The following is a 22,024-nucleotide window of genomic DNA, read 5'->3' as shown; positions in this document are numbered from 1 at the left end:
GCTCAGGCTGACCTGGAATTCACTATGTAGTCTCAGGGTGGCCTCGAACCCATGGCAGTCCTCCTACCTCTGCCTCCCGAGTGCTGGGATTAAAGGCGTGCGCCACCACGCCCGGCTTTGAGCTTTACTTTTCCTGACGTTGACGCCTGGCGAGAAAAAGGAATCTTTGTACTGATTTAGCTCAAACCGCTTCTCAACATGAAAAGCACCTGCATTTTATTTCTCCAAAAACAGTATTTTCCAGAGGTGGAGAGATGGCTCAGCAGTTAAAGTGCTTGCTGCAAAGTCAGATGACCCAGGTTTGATTCTCCTGTATCCATTTAAAGCCAGATGCACAAAGTGGTGCACGCATCTGAAGTTCCTTTGCGATGGCTAGAGGCCCTGGTATGCCCATTTTCATTCTCTCTCTCTCCTTGCAAATAAGTAAAATATTTAAAAAATGATACTAATGCTTCCCATTGGGGATGTAGCTCAGCTGGTTGAGCACTCGTCCACCATGCAGTAGGTCCTGGTCTGACCCACAGCACCACAGGGTGGTGCCTGCCTGTGACCTTTGCACTCCTGTGGTAGACACAGAAGGATCAGGAGTTCAAAATCATCTTCAACTACTTGTCAAGTTCAAGGCCAGCCTGGGCTACATGAGACTCTGTCTCAAAATGATGATGATGATGATGATGTTTCTAAGATCACTATAATCAGGATACATCAGACACTAACTGAAGTACTTTGGAGAGCAGCATTGCCTTCATGCCTTATTACTCTCTTGCTGGAAAGAACGTCACATTTGACAGATCAGATTTAAATTTTCTCAGCTAGATGGACACAGCTTGCATTTATTTTGTTTGTTTAAAAAAATCTATAAGTTAGTCGGGTGTGGTGGAGCACACCTTTAATCCCACTACACCGGAGGCAGAGGTAGGAAGACTGTCGTTAATTCAAGGCCACCCTGAGACTACATAGTGAATTCCAGGTCAGCCTGAGCTAGAGTGAGACCCTACCTTGAAAAACTAAAAAAAAAAAAAAATCTCTAAGTTGGGCTGGAGTGATTGCTCAATGGTTAAAGGCACTTGCTTGCAAATGCCTGACAGCCTAGGTTTAATTCCCCAGTACCTACACAAAACCAGATGCAAAAGTACCTCTCTTGTGCTGGAGAGATGGCTTAGTGGTTAAGGCATTTGCCTGCAAAGCCAAAGGATCCAGGTTCGATTCCCCAGGACCCACGTTAGCCAGATGCACAAGGGGGTGCACACATCTGGAGTTCATTTGCAGTGGTGGAGGCCCTGGCGTGCCTGTTTTTTCTCTCTCTCCTTCCCTCTTTCTGTCTGTCACTCTCAAATAAATAAATTAAAATAAACAAAAAAAAATTAAGTGCCTGTCCTTCCTCCCTCCCTTTCTCTCTTATTCCTTGTAAATAAATAAATAAAATTGTCAAAAAAAAATCTACAAGTCACCAAAAGCCACTTTTAGAGAACTTTGTTCCATTGTGTTCAAGGAGAGGATGAGGATAAAGATGCTTGTAGTTGAGTAATGCACACAACTATTTTCTTTTGTTTTCTGCCTGGAGGGACATGGTCTCAACGTCAGGAAAAGTAAAGCTCAACATCTCTCAATGATCCTGTTACTGCCATTATCTCATGTAACCTGTGCTCACAATCTCAACGTGATCTTTCATATCTCCTTCATCCAGATGAGAATTGAATTGGCCAGTGTCAGAGATATTGGGCTTCACAGTTCAACTCAATTTCCACATTCCGCTTGATCCCCGATGGAGGTTATTTCAGCAGCACCAAAGCACACAGTGTCCAAATGGAAGCTGCACAGCGGCTCCCCACGGAAGGGTCAAGGATGCTTTTAGAGATGCTCTGCAGAGTCCTGCACTCACCTCCACTGTCAACATATGGCGCTGGTGAGCAAGGGGCTATCACTACACTATGGTCTGTGGTCAATGATCAAATGACCAGTTACCCACAGCCTTCCCCTAGAGACAAGTGAAGTTGCAGGCTATGTCCATCTGGCTGTGAAAGAAGCTATTAAAAGTCATCAATAATTGTGTTCCAGTTCTTGCTTACGGGGCTTTCTGTAAGAACATGCCCAGAATGATTTCTTGACCTTTGTTTCCTGTAAATGGAGGTATGACTTGTAGGAAACTGGCTTGTTTTCCAGTCACATTTCAAGGAGCAGGGCACTAGATCCCTAGTGTGACCACCCAAGTTCAACATGACGGAGACATAAGATGATGAATGGGGACAGGGTGTGTTGGAACAGCTGCGTAACTGAGGCATGTGCATCTGTCCCAGTGAAATATGATTGCTCACTGCTCATTTCATTTCACATTCTTTTTTTTTTCTTTTTATTTCACCGACCCTGGGAGAGAAAAGACCAGGCGACAACCCAGCCATTAGACACTCACTGCTTACACTACTCGCTTGAGAAATGAGCAACCACAGTCAACACTGCCTTAACCCAAGACCATATCAAATCCATCCTGATACCCCGTGCCCAACAACTGACTACACGCAGCAGGCTGGTAATAGGTTGGCTGGACGAATGAATCTACCATCCACCCAGTGGGGGTAGCTGGGTTCAGGTCCCCACAGCTGAGCTGATGTGGTCTATCTACCTCTCAGCCGGCAACAAGCTAGGGGTGTCCTGCAGAACACCGTTGCTCCTTCAGGCTAAGATCAAGCTCAGAATTCCTGTCCCTTTCCAAAGGGACACTCACCAGGGGAAACGGTAAGTCCTCTGGGGTCTAAGGCCAGCTGCTACTTGGCAAATACCAAGGGGTGGGGGGGGGCTGCATTAAGAATTCATGTCCACAGCCCAGAGTCGTGGAGGCCCTCAGTGTATTCCCATCCATTGGGGAGGGGTCTTGTCTCTTCTTTCTTACATGTTTTCTAAGGGCTCTGGAGAGGAGAGCCAATCACACACACAAAGACAAATAAATAAAAAGTTGCTTTGTTGGCTAAGAAAAGGGTATCTTTAACTTGATCAAAAAACAGTTGGTGGGTAACACACAGAACCAAAACCTCTGCCGACAAGCGCACTCACTGTTCTGGACTCTGGGACGCCCCGGGTTGTCTGGGGAACCCTACGGAAGCTATAAAAGTCCAAATACAAACTGCTAAATGGTTTCCTCCACAGGCAATAAATACTGTCCCTTTGGGGAGCTGACATATCTAAAGGGGTGCTCACAGACCCTTTGTGCAGAGCTCCCTGGCCTCCACCTCCTCAAGTCCTCCTCCCACAGGGGCACAGTTGGGGCTCCCTGTGCACACAGGGACTCCCCAGGTTAGCACGGCTTCTCAAGGTGAGGCCCTGCCCCACTTCTTTGCGTGAGTGCCTGGCACTTAGCCTGAGTCCCAGGAGCTACAAGGGAGACCAGGCTTTTCCCTTCCAGCTTTTGCTCACTCTGGCCATGTCCCCTGGGAGTGGGAACATCTCTGGCTTGAGCCTTAGGGAGGGGGACAGTGGTCCCTGTCTCCTTGCCAAGGGGAATGTCATGCCACCAGAATTTATGTGCCAGCTTTCCTTGTACCAGCTTTTCCCAGGTTACCTCCCCAGCCATTACTACCCCATTAGTTGCCATGTGCTTCCTCCTAACTGTCACCAGCCCACACTGCCTCTTTGTTGGCCTGCAGCTCCAGGCCAGCCCCTCCCCTCCCCAACAAGGGGCACATCTTAAACTTCCCGTTGTGAAACGTTTCTTCCCTCTCTTCTGGTCCCCTCCCAGGTCCCTGCTCTGGGCCCCAGAGCCTTTAGTAAAACAAACCCACCAAAGGGACTGTCTGCTCTGTTTGCACAGCACGAGTGGGCTCCCTCCGCCTCCCCCCTCAGCTGTCTGGAGCCCCTCATTCTACAGGAGCACACTTCCCTCCTTATTGGTATTCCGTCAATACCTTCCCTTCCTAACCCCTTCCTGCTTGGCCTTTATTGCAGGGGCAGATGAGGGCAAACACCAGGCCTCCAAAGACAACTGACACTTCCAAGGGGAAAACGAGTCACAGCACAAAGGGGCACACGGGGGGGGGGGCTGGGAGCCAAGGCTTGAGGGGCACACGTCCTGTACCTCTGGTCCACGCTCTTCACCAGTGGTGGGCACACCCGTGGTGTCTCTTCACAGACCCAGCATCACTACCAAGTGATTTGTTGATTTCATTGTGTCAGATTTGATTCCCCAATATGGACCAGAATCCAGGATCTGAGAAATATCGTTTCCCACGGTTCGGTTCGTTGGAGCGTCCCTGCTGGAAGGGTGGTTCTAACACTGAGGCTTGGGCCAGAGGACTTCCGGGCTCCAGCCATCTGTCAGTTTCACAGTCTATAAGCATAATGGGAGGGGTAGGGGGCACGCCCTTCTCCCAAGCGTCCCCCTTGTTAGCTGGTTCTGGATGCAAGAGTGCCCAAGGCTATCGAAGTCAGGTCTCCAACATCTCTACACAGATCTTGGCAGAAGTAGATTCAGCTGCTGCTTGAACTATTCCAGGGAGGAGGGAGACAGGGAGACAGGACCCCCCGCCCCCTTGACAGCCAGCGCCTTCAGGAAGCCTGCGCCACGCAGAACAGAACGCGGTCTACTCCCCACAGCCTCCCGCCCACTGTGCCCAGCTCCTGGAACGAATCGGCTTCCTAGTCCTCTCGACAGCTCTTTGGATGAATTTGAAAATTACTCTTGGGGTTCCTGTACATTTTCTTTTCATCACATGGAACAGCCCCAGGCCTCTCGACTACATCCCACGTGAAATGGTTTCCAGATGGCTCCCGATGCTTGCCACCCTCCTCCACAGCATTCTTAGTGACGTCCCCACAAACGATCAAACACAACCCAGGTACTGAGCACTGTTCTCTGGGTATGTTTGAAACAGCAGAGACCAGGACAGGACCGTCCCCTCCCCCAGAGAGGACACCTGCCTTCTATTAATTTGGCCTCAGTTTACATTCATTTTTCCAGCCATCTTACTGTTTGTTTGTTTGTTTTTGTTTTTGGAGGTAGGGTCTCACTGTAGCCCAGGCTGATCTGGAATTCACTATGTAGTCTCAGGCTGGCCTTGAACTCACAACTATCTTCCTACCTCTGCCTCCCAGGTGCTAGGATTAAAGGTGTGTGTCACCACCATCCCCTTACTCTATTCTTTTTATTTAAAAAATTACTTTTATTTATTTATTTATTAGAGACAGAAAGAGGGAGAGAGACAAAGAGAGAAGGAGAATGGTCACATCAGGGCCTCTAGCCACTGCAAACGAACTCCAGATGCATGTGCCACCATGTGCATCAGGCTTACGTGGGACCTGGAGAATTGAACCTGGGTCCTTAGGCTTGACAGGCATGTGCCTTAACCACTAAGCCATCTCTCCAGCCCAGTCCTTACTCTATTTTTTTTTTTTGAGGTAGGGTCTCACTCTAGCCCAGGCTGACCTGGAATTCACTATCTAGTCTCAGGGTAGCCTCGAACTCACAGCGATCCTTCTACCTCTGCCTCCCAAGTGCTGCGATTAAAGGCGTTCGCTACCACACCCAGCCCCTTATTCTTGACTGATCTTCATCTTGGAAGTCATAAACCCTTTCTACAAGTACTGCCAGCCCAGATCTCCCCCATCAGGCATTTTTACAGTCACCTTCATATTGATCAATACTTAGTCTCACCTCATGAGTTATATAGTTCATGGAAATCATTTTTCCTTTTTCATTCCTTTCTTTTCTTTTGCAGGCAGTGTGTTCTGGGGACCAAACCCAGAACCTTGGGCTTACTAGGCATTCTACCACTGAGCTCTATCACAGCCCTGGGAATCACTTTTTAATCTTACTTCCATCGTCAGGAGTACCATAGCCATGCCTTTTCAGTTGTGCCACCTGCCAGTGGGTACATCCCATCTATGCACTCATCATCGTCATTAGTAAAAATGCAAAGCAGGCAGGGGAGCTGGCTCCGTTGATAAGGTGCTTGCCATGCAAGCATGAGAACCTAAGTTGAGATCCACAGCCCCACAGGAATTCCAAGCATGGCGTGTGCCTGTGATCCCAGGCTGGGGCAGGGGGGACGGAGACAAGTGAGTTCTAGGGTTTGCTAGCTAGCTTGTCGAACTGAATAGATGAGCTCTGGATTCAGTGAGAGGCTCTATCTCAAAGAATTGGGTGGGGGGGGGCGGATCAAGGGAGACAGCCAACATCAACCTCAGGTCTCTACACACGTGCACACCAAACACACATACATATACAAAAAATAAATAAATAGGGCTGGAGAGATGGCTTAGTGGTTAAGGCGTTTGCCTGCAAAGCCAAAGGACCTCCAGTCGATTCCCCAAAACCCACATCACCCAGATGCACAAGGTGGCACCTGCATCTGGAATTCATTTGCAGTGGCTAGAGGCCCTGGTATGCCCATTCTCTCCCTCTCTCCTTCTCCCCCCCCCCCACCTATCTATCTGTCTGCCTCTTTCTCTCTCACTGTCTCAAATAAATAAATAAAAGTTAAATTAAAAGTAAGTAAAAATAAACTTTACAAAAGGCTAAGTAAGCAGTTAAGCACAGCAAAGCCAAAGGACTCCAGTTTGATTCCCCAGGACCCATGTAAGCCAGATGCACAAGGTGGCACATCTGGAATTCGCTTGCAATGGCTGCAGGCCCTGGTGCACCCATTCTTGTTCCCCCCCCCCCCCGTCAAATAAATAATAAATAAATAAAACATTTTAAGAAAAAAAGAAAATGAACTGAGGCCATATCCTTGCATGGCAAACATAGCTCCAGGGCCACTCAACTTTGACAAGGCAGTTTTCCTCTGTGAATACATAGGCCCACATACATCATCAGCTTGAACACATCACTGTTAAAAAGAAGATACAAACTGTCTTATTAAAATGTGAAAGAATGGGTTGGGGAGATGGCTCAGTGGTTATAAAGATGCTTGCTTGCAAAGTCTTCTAGCCTAGGTTTGATTCCCCAATACCCACATACAAAAGCCAGATGCACAAAGTGGGACATGCATCTTAAAGTCTGTTTGCAGCAACAAGAGACCCTGGAGTGCCCATATGCACTCTCTCTCTTCTCTCTCTCTCTCTCTCTCTCTCTCTCTTTCTTTCTCTCTCTCTCTCGTTCTCACTAATAAATAAAATTTACTTTTTTTTAATTTTTATTTTTGTTTATTTATTTATTTGAGAGCGACAGACACAGAGAGAAAGACAGATAGAGGGAGAGAGAGAGAATGGGCACACCAGGGCTTCCAGCCACTGCAAACGAACTCCAGACGCGTGCGCCCCCTTGTGCATCTGGCTAACGTGGGACCTGGGGAATCGAGCCTCAAACCGGGGTCCTTAGGCTTCACAGGCAAGCGCTTAACCGCTGAGCCATCTCTCCAGCCCCACAATTTACTTTTTAATGTGAAAGAAAGGCCAGGCATGGTGGCACATACCTTTAAGCCCAGCACTCCGGAGGCAGAAGTTCACCATGAGTTGGAGGCCAGCCCGAGACTACAGCTAAGTCAGCCTGGACTAGAGTGAGGCCTTGGCGGTGGGGGGAGGGGGGAGAGTGAAAGAAATCTAGGTGAAATCTCAGCCCAAAGGAGACTAAGACAGAGGCATCATGAGTTTGAGGCCCAGCCAGGTCTACACAGTGAGACTCTGTCTCAAAAAAAATAATAATAAAATTTTTAAACTAAGAAACAGTCGCACATACCAAACTCTGGCAGCTCCGCTGAGAAAGCACTGAGGCACCACATTCCCTAAAAGCCATCTGCTCCTGCCCCGAAGAACTCACACTTTTTTTTTGTCCTGTTTTGGTTTCTTCAAGGTAGGGTTTCATTCTAGCCTAGCCTGACCTGGAACTCACCCCATCGTTCCAGGCTGACCTTGAACTCACAGGGATCCTCCTACCTCAGCCTGGGATTAAAGGCTGTGCTGCCACCACACCAGGGTTGAGACTCACTCAGGCAGACAAGATCCCGGAGAGGGCGGCCCTGGCTCCGGCCAGCCACTGGGCTCCTGCAAAGGTCAAGTTCAGGACTTCGTGGACCCCTGGGCCAAAATGTCGCAGGATCGGAGAGGAAGGAGGGACAAGCAGACTTGGCAGAGACTCGAGGGTGGCTTTATAACTTTTATCACCCCTTTACCCCACCTGCACCCCAAAGCTCCCTACAAGAGCCAAAGATCGGGCTTCTATAGTCTTCTCAATACTGGAGGCCAGACTAGGGGGCGGTGAACAGCCAGGAGTCCTAACTGTGAGCAACAAGGAGTGCAAGGATGGGGGCAGGAAGACGATGGCTTCCAGTCAGAAAAGATGCCTTTGTATCATTTCAGTATTTGAAAAAGCTGAGCTATTAAAATATCTTCACTAATAACGTATCACCTCACATTAATCCAGCCGCCAGGCACAGTTTCTTTTCGGCATCAGATAGCCAGTGTCACAGCAGACTGCAGAGTCCCAGCCAGACCAAAGACAGCACCGTCCTCACAACGCACGCTGCAAAGGAAGGGCTGGAGGAATCCTACCGGCTCGTCTTTGATTTCCCCCAAGATCCCCTAATGCTCACTGGGAGTCCCAGGTACAAGCAGACCCACTCAAGCTACAGTGTTCCACTTAAGGGAGGGCCTGACCAGGAAACACTGGATCCTGACCCATCACCATCAGAAATTGAGTCCACGGGCCAAGGATGATGGCACGCTCCTATAATCGCAACACTCATGAGGAAAAGGCAGAGGATCTCAAATTCCAGCTAGCCTAGGCCGCAAAGCTGGACCCTGCTGCAAACACATACACACATGCATACGCACACATACGCATACTTACATGTGCAAGTCACTATGATGGCTCCCAACATACCAACACCGTCACCCAGCCCCAAGCAACACATTTCTCCCTTACCCCTCTTCCCTACCCTCTCAGCCCCAGCTTTTCCAGCTCCCAGAAGCAAAAGTCTTTCCCGGGGCTCACAGAGGGGTGCCAAATCACTTTCTAAACACACCACCCCACTTACCACCAGCAGGTAGACAGCATTTAGTTGCAATTATTGTGTTTGCAGACCATAAGTCAAGGCCAACTACAGGTTAAGTGAAACAGGGTCAGCCAAAAAGCACCAAGCCAGTCAAATCCACGAAGCCAGGATCCCAGAATCAAAGAGGCAAGTCTGGAAGCCCTCCTGCAGACTCAGAACAGAGTCTGGCCAGCAGAAAGATGACACAGTTCAGCAGCCCGAACACGCCTGTGCCAAAGGAATCAAGGCCAGTCTGCCCAAGACCCTTCTCAACTGGTGAGAAAGGGAGCTGAGCCAGGGGTTAGAAGGAATGACGTGGGGACTCTGAGGTTTCAGCAACTGCTAAGGGGACACTTACAGGTGGTGGCAGCCTAATCGCTGCTACATGGATAAAACAAATGAGGGCTATCTAAACAGTGGGGTATTATTCAGCAATGGAAGGAAATTTTGATGCTAGAATGTGGCTGGACCTCAAAATACTATCTGTGCTGGGCGTGGTGGTGCACGCCTTTAATCCCAGCACTCAGTAGGCAGAGGTAGGAGGAATGCCATGAGTTCAAAGCCACCCTGAGACTACATAGTGAATTCCAGGTCAGCCTGGTCTAGAGTGAGACCCTACCTCAAAAAAAAAAAAAAAAAGAAGAAGAAGAAGAAGCTGGGTGTGGTAGCACACACCTTTAATCCCAGCACTTGGGAGGCAGAGGTAGGAGGATCTCCATGAGTTTAAGGCCACCCTGAAACTACATAGTGAATTCCAGGTCAGCCTGAGCTAGAGTGAGACCCTACCTCAAAGAACTGGAAAAAAAAAAAAAAAAGCTATCTATGCTAAGGAAACTTAGCCAGTCACAAATAGACAGACACTGTATGTTGTAGACAGTTCCAACATTGCTGGGATGAGCATCCAACCAAACACAGTCTTATGACAGGAAGGGATTTATTTCAAGTTTACTGATCCAGGGGAAGTTCCATCAATGGCAGAAGAAGCTGGTCCCAATTCATAAAATCAAACAGAGGCACCATCAAGCAGCTGGCACCACAATCAAGCACAGCCAGAGCTCACACATCTCTGCACACCTATGGGCTGGAATTAGACCCACCCCTAAACACACTTTTGGGCTGGACCCCAGGCTCTGCCCCCAGTAACACTTCCTCCAGCCAGGCAGTTGGGGATCCAAGTTACAAGTTTAATTTTAACACCTGTGTCAACGGGGGACGCACATTAAAACTACCACACTGCGTGAGTTCGTTTATGTGCCATACTTAGAACAGATGAAGCCAGGGAGACAGAAAGCAAACCAGAAGTCACGAGGCATGGGAAGTGGCAGAGAGTTCTTGTTTGATGGGAGCAGTGGTTTTGCTAAAATGATGAATATATTTTGGGTATAGATAATGGTGACTGAATACAATGTGGGTGGATTTAATGCCATAGAACTGCACACTTACAAAATGGGTAAAATGATTACTTTATATCTTTTGACCACAAGAGCACTGAGAATGCAACAATCAATTCTGTCTAGGGAAGGAAGGAGGTGACATTTCGGGCATGTGAGGCCGAGATGCGGTTCCATTATCCCTCCTGCCCTGTTCTCTGATGCAGAGAGCTGGAGAGATTGGGCTTTGTGGTTGGGGGTGTCTCAGATCCACTTGACTCTTGCACTCTGCTCTTCAAGAACACTCTTTGGCTCTCTCAGCTTATCATCTACTTCAGACTCCTCATTCTAGAACATTCTAAGATAGAGCCCATGGAGCAACACACTAGGACAGTGGGCTTTTCTCACGGAGCATGGGGATTTCCAGTCTTATGTCTGCATAGCCACTCTCTCCACCAGGAAGTCATCCAAGGCCCCTCCCTCCACCCATTCACACTTCAGTACTTAAACCTTCTTTTCTAGAAGCCTCTGAAAGACTCTCTTCCTTGTAACTCTCTAGTTTCAAAGGTTTTCTGTAACAAAGAGCTGTATGACCTGGTGAAGGACAGTACCCAACCCCAGTCACAAACCCTGCTTCCATACCCAGATCTACCAACAGCTAGCCACACTGCTCAGCCCTCCATGCCTCAGTTCCCTCCACAGGTAAGACACGGGTTGCACGGAACTGTAACAAATAAGGGGAGAAGCTGTGCAGAAGTGTTTGGCACATAAGTACTTAATAGATGGTTATATAACAATTGCATATTGCCATGATAGAAAACTTCATTTTTAAAAATATTTGTGAGTGGGATACCGTCCAGCAAGTTGTTGGCCCCGGGAGGACACTGATGCCCCCAAACATTACAGGCTAAACACTCCACATGACTGGGCTGCAGGTCACTGAGAAATCAAGCTGGAGCTGAGCTGGAAGCCTCCTCCCCGTTGACTAGCCATCAGGATGCTGGAAAGCCCTGAGCAGCCTGCTGGGGGAGAAAAGCTATCAACGGTCTTACCCAGCAGTGGACCCTACAAGCTTTACAACCAGGCCAAATTTGCCAACTGGTATAATAGTGGCATGTCTGTGATGGGAAAAATCAAGTGCTCTCTGATTGGATTTCAGACCCCGCTCTAGGGGAGAGAATTTCTGCCTGATACTGAAAAGGTAACCAAAAACCTATGGTTGTAGTGGTCATAAACCCTAAACTACTACTGTTGTCTGACTAAAGAGATGGATATATTATGCTCACAAAACTACCCTCTAAATACTTTATGCTCATATATTAATTCAACTCTTACTTTTTCTTTTCTTGTTTTTTGAAGTCGCTCTAGCCCAGGCTGACCTGGAATTCACTTTGTAGTCTCAGAGTGGCCTCGAACTCATGGCGATCCTCCTACCTCTGCCTACCAAGCACTGGGATTAAAGGTGTACGCCACCATATCCGGCCCATTCTACTCTCACTTTTGGTTAGAGACTCTTTTCAGATGTTGGTGACCACTAGGGACACTCAAAACTCACCAAAGTGCTGAGAAGAAATGACAGTGGTTTGTTCAACACTAAGTGAGACATCTCTACCACACTCTTCAAAGCTCAGGGGTTGTTGTGGAAGAGGTGATAAAAAGTATGTAAGAACCAAAAGGGGAGGAGTGCTTACAACACTGTCTTCTAGACACAAAGCGGCCATGGTATTCATGACCTCACAGTGGATGATGCTACCTACACAAGAGCTTCATGACAGGAAAGACAAAATGATGACATCAAAATAAAAGACTAATTGAAAGAAAGAAGAGAGTTAGACGAAGGATTTGGGAGGGGGAAGAGGGAAGGCGGTGGGAGGGGATTATGATCATAGTTTATTGTCTATATGTACAGAGGTTGTCAATGAAAAGTTTAAAAAAAAAAAAACATTTGTAAGCCAGGCATGGCGGCGCACACCTTTAATCCCAGCACTCGAGAGGCAGACATAGGAGGATCACCAAGAGTTCGAGGCCACCCTGAGACTATACAGTGAATTCCAGGTCAGCCTGAGATAGAGTGAGACCCTCCCTCAAAAAATCAAAAAAAAAAAAAATTGTAGGCAGGCGTGGTGGCACACACCTTAAATCTCAGCTCTCAGGAGGCAGAGGTAGGAAGATCGCTGTAGGTTCGAGGCCACACTGTGACTACATAGTTAATTCCAGGTCAGCCTGGACCAGAGTGAGACCTCACCCTGAAAAAAAAGAAAAGAAAAAGAAAACATTTGTATATGGGCTGAGGAAATGTCTCAGTGGTTAAATAAATGCACTTGTTTGCAAAGCCTGCCCACCCAGGTTTAATTCCCCCAAACACTCACATAAAGCCCAATGCAAAATGGCACATGCATCTGAGATCCCAACCCACCTATGACAAATATATATATTAGCTCAAGCTTTGTTAGCTGCTTTATTTTAGCAGAAAAACTGAACCCTTTATCTCTTAAATGTTTTTTATTTTCCAAATGTTCACTATCCTGGCAATGTTATTTGCATAGTTTTATTTGTTTTCCTTTTTGGTGCTGGAAATTGAGCTCAGGGCTCCATGCACTCAGGCAAACTCTTTCGCCCTGAGCTTGGGCATTAGCTCTTGTGTAGCTTTTGAAGTGTTTGGTGTTTTGGGGAGAGAAGTTTTAAGGTAGAGTCTCACTCTAGCCCAGGCTGACCTGGAATACACTACGTAATCTCTGGCTGACCTCAAACTCACAGGGATCCTTCTACCTCTGCTTCCTGAGGCGTGTGCCACAGTGCCCAGCTGAAGTAGTTTTTTAAAACCCTCACCTTCCTGAAAGCTATTCCCAACAGCCCCCTCCTTCATGCACACCTCCCGGTCAGTCTGCTCCAGGCTTATAAACTCAACACGCCCTGATTTGAGGCATGCTATAGAAAGATGGTGGCTTGTGGTGTCTTCAGTCCTCAATCCATGCCAGGAGGGCACCCTGGATGCTCTGGGGATCCTTGTAGGGTGAATATGGAGTTATCACTCCCCTTCCAGCTTAGCTGTCTAGATTTGTGAGTTGGTTCTAAGCCACCTGGGAACTAAGCTGGGTCCAAAGGCTGCCGCATGAGCCAAGGCGTAGGGTATCCATCCATGCCAGATGCATAGCCAGCACTATGCAGCTGTCAAAGGCAGGCAATCCACCCTCTTCCCCATGACTCCCATGCTTCGGCCCAGTGGGAAAGGGGCCTTTTTCTCTCCAGCCTTGACAGCAGGTGTGGGTTTAATGATTAGAAAGGATTTTGAGGATCCAGAGTGCCCGTAACTGCTAACTCCTAATCCGAAATCCCCAAGTTGTTCTCTGCATAATACTACAGGAGAGCATTGCCTTTCTTCCTTCTTCCTTCCATCATTCTTCCTTCCTTCCTTCTTTCTTTCCTCCTTCCCTCCCTCCCTTCCTTGGCATTCTCACACTCTTATCTGGGCAAAAACAAACTGGGGCTCCATCTAACGGGGTCCTCACCTAAGGTTTCCTAAGCATGTTGGGAAGTAAGAGCTGCCTAAGTAGGAACCAGAGAAAAGGATGTAGGATAACATTCCAGATGTGGGGGCTTTCCACGCTAACTGACTGAGGATCTACGAAGACCACGGCCCTGAGAACCTGCATCTTTACTAACACTTGCCACACACACCCGCACACACACACAGAATTCTCCCACTCTACTTTAGGTACAGATGGTTTGGGTAAGTACATGGGTTTGGGGTGGAATGGACTTGAGTTCAAATCTCAGCTCGGATCCTCCTTGTCTCAGACCTCACTTAACTCTAGGCCCAAAAGACTTTGGAATTTGCAAACTCTGTGTCTCCCTGGAGCTTTATAATGTGACCTTCCCTGAGCAAAGCTGCTGCTTCTCTTACTAATGCCCTGACCCACTCCCAGATCCACCCTCTCTGGGCAAAGCTTGTGAAATTCCTGTCTGGGAAATGGGGTGCGAAGGAGCTGTGGGGCAGCTCAGGCAGTCAGGAGGTCCTAGGGGAAGCAGGTGCCCCATGAAACCGCATTCCTCACTTGCAGTATCTTCCGAGTGGCTGGTTAAGTTCCACAGCTCTGCCGCCCAGCCGGCCGGGACGTGTGGCAATCACGAGGTCACCTTCCTGCTTCGGGTAATTTCCCTTGGAGGCGAGACTGATCCATTTTTAACAGCTCTTCATTTCAGCAGAATGGCCTCCTGCTTCTGATGGGGGCTGGGGGACGGCTGGGCAGGATGCTTTGTTCTTCTGACCATTGCTGACAGTTTAATTAAACCCAGCTTGAGATGGGGTCGCAGGGGTCAGGCATTCTTCAACAGGACTCTGCAGACTCACAGCCCTGGCTCCCACCACTGGGGCCCTGTTAATGAGTTATTGGTCCTTATGGCGGGGGTACCCACTGGGGGGAGTGGATGCCCCAGCTGCCTTACTCACCCACCTGCCCCGCCCAGGCCCACAGAGACTGGGATGTCGATCTTGTCTGGATGCATCTGGGCTTCAAGACTAAAAAGAATCCCGGAGGGCCTGAGTTTCCAGAAGCAACTCTGAATTAGGAAGAAATGTAACCAGCCACAGGAGAGCTGCAAGGCAGTCAGACTTAGGGGACAGGAGCTGGGGTGGGGGGGTCAACACACACCTGCCCCCACCTGAACATAGCGAAGACCAGGGAAGCAGTCAGAATCCACATATGTCCCTCTAGCCCCGCACTTAACCCCTGCATATGTCCATGAAAACAACATCTCTGTATCTTTTGGGGCAGCCTCAAGCCCAAGTAACCTGCCACCAGGGTGGGACCGCCCCCCATAGGTGACACAGATGCAGCAGCTGGTGCATCTGCCCCCATCGGATCCCAGCTGCTGGACATCCAAGGGTGAGGGGCAGCGGCAGCTCTCAGAGAGCACTGATGACAGACTGTCACATCTTGGACAGGTGGGCGCACTTGTCTGACCCTCACAGCTGTCATGCCAAGTGCAGAGCCCAAGCCCCACAGGAGGACCTCAGGAAGGGGCGGGTGAGTGGGTGGCTAGAGAGCAGCTGGAGGGGGCAATAGAGTCAAGGGTGGTGAGGGGCCGAGGGAGAAAAGGTCCTACCAGAGGCTGTAGTGGAGAAGAAGCAAGGGATGAGTAGACGAGCAAACACAGGTGGGTGGCAGAGGGGAGTGCGGGAGGGTGCTGATTAAAGCGTAGGAAGAAGAGGGAAGGGACGGAGAATTGAGTGCAGAGAGAGTAGATGCGAGGCTTGGCTGGTGGCTTGGCAGAGGGGTAGGTGGCAGACTAGACAGATGGCAGGTGGACAGATAGAGAAGCCGAAGGAATGCAGGGATGGGTACGTGGGCCAGTGGTGGAGGAGGTGAAAGCGTGGGTGAGCTGAGCAGGGACGGGTGCAGGGCTCGGGAGGCTGGGATGGCACGCTTTCATCTGTAATACAGGGAAATGCTGACCTCACGGAGATGTCTTGCTGAACAATCAGATCACGTTGGTAAGTCATGTTGGCTTGAGTCCAGCACTGAACAGCCTTCCACTCTCCCTGATCATCACTGTCATGACCTCCACTCCTGAAACCTTTCCTGCCCTCCTTCAGACATGGGGACAGCAAAAAGGCTTCCATGAGGCAGTCCCACTTCTCCAGTGGCTATAACCCTAAAGGGGAGACGGGGTGCTGAGTAGCAATTGCAGGTTGCATCCTCAACAGAGTGAAGACGTCACCTGTGACATCAGGGCACTAAAGCATTCCCAGGGGCTGGGGAGACAGCTCAGTGAGTAAAACACTTGCCTTGAAAGCATGAGGACATGCATTTGTTCCCTAGTACGCATGCAATGGCAGGTCCCTGTGATCCCAGTGCTGGGGGGCGAGAATACTTGGGCTCACTGGCCAGCCAGTCCTGCCTAAATGGGGCGCTCTAGACAGATGACTATCTCAGAAGTGACTGGTGTTCCTGAGGATGGCACTTTTCTTTGTACTCTGGCCCCCACAAGTATATGCACGCATAAACACCACATGCACACAAACACTTTTTGCGGGGAGGGGGGGGTTTTGAGGGAGGGTCTCACTCTAGCCCAGGCTGACCTGGAATTCACCATGTAATCTCAGGGTGGCCTCCAACTCACAGCAATCCTCCTACCTCTGCTCCCTCCCCCCCACCAAGTGCTGGGATTAAAGGCGTGCACCACAACACCGGGCTACAAACACACATATTTTTTGAAGTTTTTTTTTTTTTTTTAAAGAAAGAAAGAAGGCAAATTTTAGCCTTTGTCAAACAGAGTCCTTCTATTGGCCAGAAGACCAGACTCCCTCCACAGCCTCCTCTGGATACCTCTATTAGGGGCACCTAGGCAGGCACCTTGCAAAAGAAAGAAAGGAAGAAAGAAAGAAAGAAAGAAAGAAAGAAAGAAAGAAAGAAAGAAAGAAAGAAAGAGGGAAGGAAGGAAAGAAAGAAAGAGGGAGGGAGGGAGGGAGGGAAGGATGGAAGGATGGAAGGATGGAAGGAAGGAAGGAAGGAAGGAAAGAAAGAAAGCGAGCAAGCAAGCAAGGGAGGGAGGAAGGGAAGGAAGAAGGAAAGAAGGAGAAAGAAAAGAGAAAAAGAGGAGGAGAAAGAGAGAAATCACCAGTGGAGATACTCAACAGTGGACACTGCACGCCTTAAATTTGGCCAGCCAGGCCAAATGAGCCAATGAGTACAATAGAGGCATGTCTGTTATGGGGGAAACCAACCACTCTATAACTGGACTGGAGGCCCGCTCCATGGGAAGGAATACATGTCTGATACTGAAAATCTACAATGGGGTAGCCATAAGCCCTAGAGGTGTAATGTCTGCTGCTATCTGGCTAAATGTATATAGTATGTTCACCAAACTGCCCAGTAAGCACTTCTCTTAATGTTCACACTCATGTATTAATGCTTCTCTCACTCTTGGCTAGAGAAGCTTCTCTTTTCAGAGGGCATGACCTTGGGATGACTCAGAAGGCACCATGGTGCTGAGAAGAAGTGACAGAGGAGTTCTCAGCACTGAAATATCTCTATCACACCTTCCAAGGCTCAGGGTCCATTGCGGAAGAGGTGGTGGAAAGAATGTAAGAGCCAAAGGAAGGGTAGGACTCCTTACAACGTGCTCTCCCCAGACACAAAATGGCCTGGATATCCATGACCTCACAGTGCCTGACACTACCTACACAAGACCATCATCATAGGAGGAAAGGATGATGACATCAAAATAAAAGAGACCAATTGAGAGGGGGAAGGAGTATAATGGAGAGTGGAGTTGCAAAGGGGAAAGTGGGGAGAGAGAGGGAATTACATGGGTTATTGTCTATAATTATGGAAGTTGTGAATAAAAAAGTAAATTAAAAGAAAAAGAAAGAGACAGAAGGAGAAAGAGGAAGGAAAGGAGGGAGGGAGAAAAAAAAAACAGGTCGTACTTCATGAGAGGATGATTCTGAGCTAAGGCATGAGAACTCCAGGTGAGGCTGGATCTCCTTGAGGATGAGGAGGCTGACCCCGATGCTAATGAACACTCACATGTAGGGTCAATTTGGGAGTCTGTGAGTCACCAGCGTGGACTCCCCAGCATGTCCCAGCACCTACCACGTGCGGCAGCATGTGGATTGAAGAGAGGGCTTCTACCTCTCAATTCCCACAACAGTCCTGGGAGGTAGATGCTGTTATCTCTGCCTCACCCAAGAGCACTGGGCTCCGTGGGGTTAAAGGAAGCATTACAACATCATGTCCCAGGCACTGGTTTTGTGCTTTTGCTTTTTGTGGTACTGGAAACGGAGCCCAGGGCCTCCTCACAGGCTAGCAAGTGATCTACCGCTGCACTAGATCTCCAGCCCTCTCGCACTGGTTTTTAACTCTGACCATGGAGGCTTTCGCTCCCGATGAAAACAGGCAGGATTCCTGCCATAAACACAATACAATCTCTTAGAGAGCACGTGGGAAATTCAGAAAAGAAAAAGTAATCACCGGCAGATGATCCCTGTTGGTGTTCTGCAGTCTTGTCCATGCATTATTTAGAGTACATTATTCAGTGATCAATACAACTTTGGCTTGTTTTGTTTATTTATTTATTTGAGAGCAACAGAGAAAGAGGCAGAGAGAGAGAGAGAAAATGGGCGTGCCAGGGCCTCCAGCCACTGCAGATGAACTCCAGCTGCGTGCATCCCCTTGTGCATCTGGCAAACGTGGGTCCTGGGGAATCGAGCCTCAAACCAGAGTCCTTAGGCCTCACAGGCAAACACTTAACTGCTAAACCATCTCTCCAGCACAACTTTTGCTTTTTTTTTTTTAAATTTTTTTGTTCATTATTTATTTATTTATTTGAGAGCGACAGACACAGAGAGAAAGACTGATAGAGGGAGAGAGAGAGAATGGGCGCGCCAGGGCTTCCAGCCTCTGCAAACGAACTCCAGACGCGTGCGCCCCCTTGTGCATCTGGCTAACGTGGGACCTGGGGAACCAAGCCTCGAACCGGGGTCCTTAGGCTTCACAGGCAAGCGCTTAACCGCTAAGCCATCTCTCCAGCCCCAACTTTTGCTTTTGATATCACAAACACCTGCATTATTTGACATCTCTCATGAAGGCCATCCCAGATGACTGCATAATTATTTCACAAACCACACATAGCATATTTTATTTGACCACTCCCCCCAATGTTGGACATTAATTCTCTTCAATATACTCTCTTCAATATCCTAAATATTTCTGCAATGAGCATGCTTAGGTTTAGGCTTTATTTCCTAAGGGTATTTCCACAACAGTGAGATTTCCATGTCCCAGTTAAAGCCAATCTTCAGGCTCCTTCAGGTGCCTCAGGGTCCTGGTGCCCTCATTCATTCCACCCTATCATCCAGCTGCTCTTGGTCCAAGGCAAAGTATCTCTCCCAAAGAGAGAAAGAACTGTGAGAAAAGAACTAAAGAAAACAGTTTTCAATCGCATAGGTCTAGCTGTGGCCTAGCATAAGAAATGTCCTCCTGGGCTGGAGAGATGGCTTAGTAAGGTTAAGGCACTTGCCTGTGAAGTCTAAGTACCCAGGTTCAACTCCCCAAAACCCATGTAAGCTATATGCACATGGTAGTGCGTGCTTCTGGAGTTCATTTGCAGTGGCCAGAGGCCATGGCATGTCTATTCTCTCTATATATCTGGTGCTCTCTCTCTCTGTATCTCTGTCTCATTTCTCCAATAAATAAAATAAAATAGTAAAAAAAAAAGTAAGGGCTGGAGAGGTGGCTTAACAGTTAAAGCACTTGCCTGCGAAGCCTAAGGACCCATGCTTGATTTGCCAGATCCCACATAAGCCAGACGTACAAAGGGAGAGGCAAGTGCAAGGTTGCACATGCCCACTAGGTGGTGCAAGAGTCTGGAGTTCCATTGCAGTGGCTGAAGCCAAGTCTCTGTGTGTGTGTGTGTGTGTGTGTGTGTGTGTGTGTGTGTGTCTTGTTCTCTAATATTGAGGAAGAGGAGGAGGTGGGGGAAGAGGAAGAGGAGGAGAGGGAGAAGAAAAGAAGAAGGAGGAGGAGGAGAAGAAGAAGAAATGTCCTCCTGCCAAGAGCAAGAGAGCGGATGCCTGGAAGGAAAGAGTGAGTGTCAAAAGTCCCAGCTTTAAAGCTTGGCAATACCCCCAAAGGGCCTGGGGGCCACTGCTCGCCAACTCCAGCCCAGGAGAAAGCCAAGAGCAAGCGTCCCCTTCAACTAGCTCTCACTCCTTGAATACATTTCCATGCGGCAGCCTTTGTTATGAAAGCTGGTTATTTGATACTTACTGAAGGCAGAAGATCTTTGCTCCAAAGTAACATTTGAAATATGAAACATGAGGAACTCTGGGGAATCAACGGGGCTTCTGATGCCAAGGAAATCACTTAGCCTCCTCAAGCTTGTCTCCGCAGCAGTAAGGTTGGAGACACTGCCTGCATCATGGTCACTTGTGTCAATGACGAGAGTTCCCCTGAAGGGCTAGTCACTCAGCCTACATATTCAAGGAGACAGCAAACCTTCATGGCAGGCCACCTGCAGGCTTGGGTCCACAATCCATAGCTCAGCCTGCTGGCTGTCTACAGCATATAGGAAGAAAACATGGCTCCCCACAAAGTCGTACTTGAAAATCTCAGCACCATCTAGCTGGGCGTCCTGCTTCCCAGACTGTCTCCCATTCCATCAGGCATCAAGTCAAGCCCAAGCTCCCAACACCTGCCAGCCCCAGGTACACAGATGGTTCCCCACCAATGCGCTCAAGGTGTGTTGCTATGGTTTTAATTTTTTTTTATTTTTTATTTTTTTTTTAAATTTTATTTATTTATTTATTTGAGAGTGACAGACACAGGGAGAAAGACAGATAGAGGGAGAGAGAGAATGGGCGCGCCAGGGCTTCCAGCCTCTGCAAACGAACTCCAGACGCGTGCGCCCCCTTGTGCATCTGGCTAACATGGGACCTGGGGAACCGAGCCTCGAACCGAGGTCCTTAGGCTTCACAGGCAGAGATGGCTTTAATTTTTTTATTAATGCGTGTGTGCGTGCATGCATGTATGCATATGCATGCATGGCATGGCTGTGGAGATCAGAGGACAACTTTAGGTCTGTCCTCTCCTGTCCACAGGCAGGGTTTGTTTGTTTTCAAGGTAGGGTCTCTCTCTAGCCCAGGCTGACCTGGAATTCACTATGTAGTCTCAGGATGGCATTGAACTCATGGCGATCCTCCTACCTCTGCCTCCAGAGTGCTGGGATTAAAGGCGTGTGTTCTTGCTCTGCTGTTCTTTGCTGCACTTGCCATGAGCTCCTGGGAAATCCTGTCTCCCTCTCCCATCTCGCTGCCAGTGTCAGTGTACTGGGGTTACAGAAGGAGATTGAACCTGAGTACTTCAGTTTGAGAGGTGAGTGCTTTATCCACTGACCATCTATCTCCCCAGTCCCTCTCAAGATTTTTAATGACAACAATTAAGGGGTCTCAAAACCTCCTGACTCAAAATTCCAAAGTCCAAGTCGGGCATGGTGACACACGCCTTTAATCCCAGCACTCGGGAGGCAGAGGTAGGAGGATCACCGCGAGTTCAAGGCCACCCTGAGACTACATAGCGAATTCCAGGCATGAGTCCTTACCTCGAAAAAACAAAACAACAAACAACAAAAAGGTGTTATTCGGAGGGATTATGGAAGTGGCACAGTGGTTAAAGCACTTGTCTTCAAAGTCTGTTAGCTGAGTCCAGGAGGCAGAGGTAGGAGGATGGTTGTGAGTTCGAGGCCACCTTGAGACTACATGGTGAATTCCAGGTCAGCCTGAGCTAGAGTGAGACCTTACCTCGCTCAAAAAACAACGACAACAACAACAACAAAATCCAAAGTCCACTAGCCTTCCAAAAAACTAACAAGAGCACAGAGTGGTTCTAATGAGTTACAAAAAGTAAAGTGAATAAAAACACAAGTTATTAGGAAGCAGATTTTGGGCTTGAAATTAAGAATTTTCTGAGTGCTGGAGAGATGGTTTAGCATTTAAGGCATTGCCTGCAAAGCCTAAAGACCTAGGTTCAATGCCCCAGTACCCATATAAGCCAGATGCACAAGGTGGCACATGCATCTGGAGTTCATTTGTGGTTGCTAGACACCCTGGCATACCCATTCATTCCCCCTCCCTCCCTCCCTCTCTCTCTCTCTCTCTCTCTCTCAAATAAAATACTTTTTAATAATGGAGTT

General features: G+C 48.5%; 1 protein-coding gene across 1 annotated transcript in view; it reads right to left on the bottom strand.

The window, feature by feature from the left end:
* The window catches only part of Slit1 (slit guidance ligand 1), a 189,687-nt gene that overhangs the window by 139,117 nt on the left and 28,546 nt on the right, over positions 1 to 22,024 (bottom strand). The gene's annotated exons all lie outside the window — the stretch shown is intronic.

Source organism: Jaculus jaculus, chromosome 1 (assembly GCF_020740685.1).
Source record: "Jaculus jaculus isolate mJacJac1 chromosome 1, mJacJac1.mat.Y.cur, whole genome shotgun sequence".
Taxonomy (NCBI): domain Eukaryota; kingdom Metazoa; phylum Chordata; class Mammalia; order Rodentia; family Dipodidae; genus Jaculus; species Jaculus jaculus.
This window is presented reverse-complemented; position numbering and strand designations above follow the sequence as displayed.